The sequence below is a fragment of the Magallana gigas genome, chromosome 4 (assembly GCF_963853765.1).
Source record: "Magallana gigas chromosome 4, xbMagGiga1.1, whole genome shotgun sequence".
Classification (NCBI taxonomy): domain Eukaryota; kingdom Metazoa; phylum Mollusca; class Bivalvia; order Ostreida; family Ostreidae; genus Magallana; species Magallana gigas.
In genome coordinates this window covers 20,711,291-20,718,500 of record NC_088856.1, presented here as the reverse complement: position 1 = coordinate 20,718,500, position 7,210 = coordinate 20,711,291, and the positions used below count along the sequence as shown (strand labels likewise).

Genomic DNA, 7,210 nt, shown 5'->3' with positions numbered 1-7,210 from the left:
TTCATTTTTGATTTGATCTGAAAATTCATTTTTTCGAAAAATTTGTTTCACTTCCGGTTTCGACCGGAAGCGACCAATTTTCATTTTGAGCCTTATTACAGAGGTAAATCGACCAAATCACAACCATTGAGAATTTCAAGCCTCTATCTTAAAGCGTTATTGAGAAAAATCCGGGACAAAATGACTTTTTTAAATTTTTAAAAATGACGTCACGTCAAAACGGGAGTGACGTTCTCTTTAAAATTTAATACTTTTGAGGGACGCCAACTTGCAAAAATCTCTGAAAATTTCATAAAAATCAGTTAAAAACCTTTTGAGTTATGAAGCAAAAAAGGAGTCAGAAGAAAAGGAAAAGAATAATAACTAGAGCAAAGCTCGTTGCAAAGCAACGAGTGGGTCTTCCGTTAATGTCAAGAGTAAAGCTTGATGTTCCTGCAAGAAGCAGAGTGTTTAAATCAATAACAAGAGCAACTTTAAGTAAAAGATAAAAATAAATACGAATGATACTATGTACGAATTAACAAAAAAATAATTCCGAGGGTGTCACAGTACTTAATAAAAATCAAATTATTTTTTGGTACGAGTTTGAACTTTACGCTATTTTTGAAACCAAAAATGCAGAATCAAAATTTCCGAAAAATCAATTTTTAAACCCCGATATCTGTTATGCATCGTCCGATTAAAAAACGGATTTTAGTTTTTTACTCATCATGAAAACTACCGTAGGTTACATATGTTTAATTTTTAATATTGAGAAACAATGAAAAACTAAAACAAGAGGCAAATGGGCCACATCGCTCATTTGAGGAACAATAGGTATGATAAAATTAGCTTAATAGAGTCACAATGCAAACTACCTGGACAATGTACAATAATACATGTAGATCCTGTATAAATAAAATCCATTTTCCCCCCTAAATATTCTTATGTTTATAATCATTAGTTCCTTTTCTAAAAGGATGATTTTATATTGATTTTATAGTCATATCGCATGTTGAGTATTGCAGTTCTCAAAAAGATCCTTAACAATAGTTTATATATGGGATATAAACCTACATCAAAATCTGAACCTTCTTGTGAGGCCAAAGAACTGTCCTGGGGCCAAAGTCTTAACAATTATAAAGAATCATCTGGCTGATTAGTTTCTGAGAAGAAGATTTTTAAATATTTACTCTATATATTCCTATGTTAAACTTTGACCCCCCCCCCCATTGTGGCCCAAACCTACCCCCGGGGTCATGATTTTCACAACTTTGTATCTACACTACCTGAGGATGCTTCCACATAAGATTCAGCTTTCCTGGCTGATTAGTTTCTGAGAAAAAGATTTTTAAAGATTTTCTCTATATATTCCTATGTAAAAATCTATTCCCCCATTGTGACCCCACCATACCACCTGGGACCATGATTTGAACAAACTTGAATCTACACTACCTGAGGATGCCTCCACACAAGTTTAAGCTTTTCAGGCCAAATAGTTTTTGAGAAGAAGATTTTTTAAAAATACCAACAAATTTTCAATAATTCTCAATTATCTCCCCTTTAAAGAGGGTGTGGCCCTTCATTTGAACAAACTTGAATCCCATTCACCTAGTGGTGGTGCTTATATAGTGCCAAATTTGGTTTAAATCTGCCCAGTGGTTCTTGAGAAGAAGATGAAAATATGAAAAGTTTACAACAACGACAACGACAAATTGTGATCAGAAAAGCTCACTTGAGCCTTTGGCTCAGGTGAGCTAAAAACAAAATAAAGGAAACATAATTGCATACTTTTATTGAAAAACAAATTTTCACAGCTAACAATTGTAAATTACTTTAAACAGCCATAATTTTGTTTGTTATAATTTCTTATCAAACACAAACCACAACAAGGCATGATGCTTTCTTAAAGTTCCATTACAGTAACTGTTCATGAATTATCCGATTTAATTTGAATTACTGGTAAATAGTCTGTAGAACACATTAAGGAATATGCATGTGGGTAGAGGTGACAGGTTAACCTCAAGAGCTGAAAAGAATCAACAGGTAAAAACCATGTGGCCACCAATAGCTGAAATTAAAAAAATCAATAAGCTGTGTTAATACATGTACCGGTACTAATAATAACTGTGTTTACATTAACATATGCATTTTTTCTGAAAAAAAAATACACTGACCATGCAGTGTAATTAGTATGACATATCCCGATATGTGACATTAGATGGCACAGAACAGTTTTTTGATACATTTCATTGTAGCCTGGGGACGTGTGTCTTCGGAACCCTGTAACTAGAATTTCCTCAGTTCCCATTCAGCACAAATACCTTTAATTCACTCTTCATAAGGCCAATCACCAATTTCTGAAGAAAATTACTAGTTAAAACCTGTAAAATTTTCTACATACTGGTTTTTATGAGATTTTGACCCTTCCATATTTTGCTAATTTTTCATGATTTTTCAGCTTTTTATACCTCACCCAGCCAAATCCCTGCAAAGGGTTGACCTTCCGTACCATGTGTGTGTTGCACCATCACATGTCAGAAACTTACCGGTGTATAGTTTATAATGCCCCATCCACCTACTTTTCGTGTTATTTACCCTCCCGTCTGTAACTTGCATTTTCACTGTCTAAAGTCAACACAACAGTCATAGCCGCTGGTTTCGCATTTTACTTCTGAATCTCATATACCTAACATATGGGGCCTACATATTGAATATCAATTTCAACAAGAGACATCCCTCTAACTAATGTTAATCATTAAAAATCATTTCATGAATTTTAGCAACACTCATAAGCCCTCAAGTACAGCAACTCTCAATTTTACAAAAAAATTGACGGGTACTTTGTCCGAAACTGTCCCTTGCTACCTTTAACTTACACTAACATTCTCTGAAAAGTCATCTCGTCTTAAACTTACAAAGCTTATGCTATTCTGAGAAAAAGTATACCTCATTTTGCCAATTCCATTCAGGATTAAGAAAAATATGGCCATTTAAGTGAACCCAGCATTTCCACTTTCCTCTATTTAACACAGATTCATAGGGTCTTCATAAATAAAGCAACTTTACCTAATCTTATAGAGGTCAACTGTTGTTCAACCTCCCTAAATAAGAAACCTTATTCAAAACTACATACATATACATGATATTATCATGACAAAAGCATCACATCACTTAGAAATACCCTTACATGCATACCCTCCCCCTATTTTTTGATTTTCCTAAGAAGCATTCGTTTGAACACTTTAACCTAATATTATGAAACTTGTGGCAATTCCCTTGAGTCATTTCTCACACATATTTGAAAACAACCATCACTGATATTGAAAATTGATCTTTTCTTGATAAATGGATGAAATGTAACATTTTTTTTTACAAAAAGACATGCCGTCATTCATGTGATTTCTTGTTTTCATGAAACAGTAAGCTTATAATCATATTTAGTGAATATCTTATTTATTCTGGTCGCCTTTAACTTTGCTAAAATAGTAAGACTTGCAAGTGTGATGTCTGCTCTTAATTAAAATGAAATTCTCACACAACCGGGTACCTGGGGACAGATGAGAATTCCACGATAAATGTTCAAATTTTACATGTTTTCCTACATTTTTGATGCATATATACAATAAAAGGGTAAAAATATGTTGTTTCTTGATCATTTCGAGAGTAATTATTATAGCAGATGTTATTTCAAGGTCAAATGTACATTTACATATCCAACATGTAATGGTAATGGAGACAATTGGAAAGAGGGGTGGCTCTTTGAATTCTGTAAATATATCTAAAATATCACTTTTGGATAGGAAGGAGCAAAAACTTGAGTTTTTTTATATATCGTATACTTTGATAACTGCATTTGTCTACATGTGAATTTTATTTGAAAGAAAAATATGCTGTTTTAAAAAAAAAATGAGTTATATAAGTCAGGTTGCTTAAAGGGACTTGGACACGATTTGACTTAAAATTTTCAAATTTTATTTTTCCGTTTTTGATGTTTATTCTGATAAATATAGAAGTTTATAATGCTATGTCAAAATTTGAAAGTCAAATACATGTATTAAGATATAAGCAAGATACAGAGTTCATAATTCTTTGTTTTGTTAACAAAGCTTGAATATTGCCAATTTTTTTTCATGATTGTGTTGTATTGATGTACATTTCAATCAAATGTATCATTCTTTTGTTTTGGTATTTATGAAGATATTGCATTGGTTTTAATTTCTTTTTACATGTCATTTTCTCTAAGAAATGGTAATTCCCTACATTACATTTTTTGTAAAAAAAACTATAAGACTCCAGCTTTGTTTACATAACAATCAATTCTTACCTCTGTATTCCGCTTGTAACTTGACCCTAACATTCAATATTTTGGGCGATCATTTAAAATGCACCAGTAAGCCATTTTATACATAAAAAATAGAAATAAAATTTTTCATCTTAAATCGTGTCCAACTCCCTTTAATGTTATTTCATGAAATCAGACAGCAAAATTGCTGCAAATTTATAATTTAAATAATTCAATTGATCAAAACTCTTTTACAGTATTAATTCTTATCTCGGTAATTAACTTAATCCTATTAATTGTCATCAGGATAGGAAATACCTACTTTCTAAGCCAATTTACTCTAGTGGTGGTCATTCTACACATTTAAAAGGGATTTACTTCTCTTGTATATTATAGCTAATAAATCATGTAATGACATATATAACCAACAAAATCATCCATTTCCCCAAAATAGACTTATTCTACTTTTGGTACAAAATCCACTCAAAATTACAGTTAAATGAGAAATCTGGAAATACCATGTAGTCTTGAAACTTACACTAACATTCTCTGAAAAGTCATCGTGTCTTAAACTTACAAAGCTTATGCTATTCTGAGAAAAAGTATACCTCATTTTGCCAATTCCATTCAGATTTAAGAAAAATATGGCCATTTAAGTGAACCCAGCATTTCCACTTTCTTGTATTTAACACAGATTTATAGGGCTCTCCATAAATAAAGCATCTTTACCTAATCTTATAGAGGTCAACTGTTGTTCAACCTCCCTAAATAAGAAACCTTATTCAAAACTACTTACATATACATGATATTATCATGACAAAAGCATCACATCACTTAGAAATACCCTTACATGTATACCATCCCCCTATTTTTTGATTTTCCTAAGAAGCATTAGTTTGAACACTTTAACCAACTATTATGAAATTTAAATGCTTCTATTCTGATCAATTGAATTTTTAAGCAGCGTGAAATTAAAACCATCGCAATTGATACTTTAGTAAAAATCATGAAATTTTAACACGGTGGAATTACATGTAAAACGACTTACAGTATTTCATCCGAAACAGCCTCAAAGTATAATTTTCTGCTATACCATTTTTATTAAATGAATTCTACTGGGTTTTTTTTGCAAATAAATTTAGCGACAGGTTTTAAAAACAATATTATGTTTAGTATGTATAAAATTCCATAAACAATTTTACAAAGCTTTGGATTTTAGTTGCACAATGAAAAAATGAGGGATTGCACGATAATACATGCTCATTTTGAAATTTAAAGCATTGTTGATTTCTTTTCCTAGATAGAGATATGCACAAAATGATGTTGCTCTGTGATGCTTTGCCAAGATTAAAAGCATGAGAGAGAGAGAGAGAGAGAGAGAGAGAGAGAGAGAGAGAGAGAGATCTGAGGCACATGTAGTAAAAATTATTACATACATTTGTCTTACTGTAAAAATTGTTTACAATGTAGATGTGTTCTGCATGTAAAGTTTACCTAAAATGAATCAATAAAATTCAATATATATAAAAGATAAACTAATCTCAAAGAATTTACAATGTTCTGTGAAATAAACAAATCTTGAGAAGATTGTTTTATAGATATCAGGGAACATTAACCTAAAATCTGAACTTAAAGTTCTTTTCATCTTGCACTCTGTTTGACATGCTCTTTCACAGGCAATAATCATATATAACGGCGAGCCAGACAAAAAATCTAATTTTAATTAGATTGAATATTTACCATGTCAAATATATTTATTTAATTAAGCACAAGCCTGTCTGAGTTCTTTAATTCATTAATTAAGTGAAGGTGATATGGTAAAGATCTGCTATATTCAAATATTTAGGGTAAAGTTATCATCATGCAAACATGCACTCTAATTACAACATTCTACTCTTGTGTGCCTTTGGACCCCCACCCCTTTTAATTGCACTGTTTTACAGTGTGTGGTGTGTTGTTCAATACAAAATAAGACATACATATACATAATAATAAATAGAAATTCAAAAGAGTAGTGTCCAAAACATACACGTGAAAATACATTGGACAGATAATATCCCGAGATTTCGCTTACTCAAATGCCCGCTTTTATATTGTTACGCACGTCAAAAGCGGAGGTTAGAGTCAGAGGAATGTCGGATATTAGATTGAAAAGTGCACAGACACTTTGAAAAGAAAAGTCAATACGACATATCCTGTATTGAAACATACCTTTATAATCTGTCATACGTTAGTTGAGCTGAAATTTCCACTATCGCCGTCAAGCAGGCCATTCTTCTGAAACACCGCTATCAGCTGTTGTTCGCAGTCAAAACATGGCGAGTGGACATGGTGAATCGTACGATAATTATTTCGATTAAAACTAATAAGACTAATAAAAACTAACAACGTAATTATCGACCGAATTAACGAAATTGTTTCAATAAACACTCTGATTAACTATATAAAAAAGGATTTCGGTTTTATGACCTGTACGAAATCTTTTCAGCAGGAGTTACTTTAAGTGTGAATTTTGCACTATTTTTTAAACCAATAACGAGGAATCAACATTTCCGGAAAAATCAATATTTAAACCCCGATATCTCTGCAATGCAGTATCCGATTTTAAAACGAATTTAAGTTTTATATTTAGCTTTGCAAACTATACAATATGCATAAAATTTTATGTTTTTTATAAAGTTTTATGATCAGTACGAATTGTTACAGTAGAAGTTACTTTCAGTGTGAATTTAACACTATTTTTGAAACCAAGAACGCGGCATCAAAATTTCCGGGAAAATCAGTTTTTAAACCCCGATATCTATGTAATGCATGCTCCGAATTTTAAACGGTTTTCAGCATTAGATTCAGCTTAAAAAGCTCTACAAAATACGTATACTTATTTTGTTTGATTAAAAAATTCAATTTTTCAAAAAATTTGATTTGCTTCTAGTTTCGACCGGAAGT

At 31.7% G+C, this 7,210-nt stretch overlaps 1 long non-coding RNA gene across 1 annotated transcript; it reads right to left on the bottom strand.

Moving 5' to 3' along the window:
* Positions 1–1,757: 1,757 nt before the first annotated feature.
* LOC136274544 (uncharacterized) lies at positions 1,758–6,981 on the bottom strand. Its single transcript, XR_010712954.1, has 2 exons — positions 6,476–6,981; positions 1,758–2,050 (listed from the first exon to the last, which is right to left on the bottom strand). It is a non-coding gene; the product is annotated as an uncharacterized lncRNA (long non-coding RNA).
* Between the last annotated feature and the right edge of the window lie 229 nt (positions 6,982–7,210).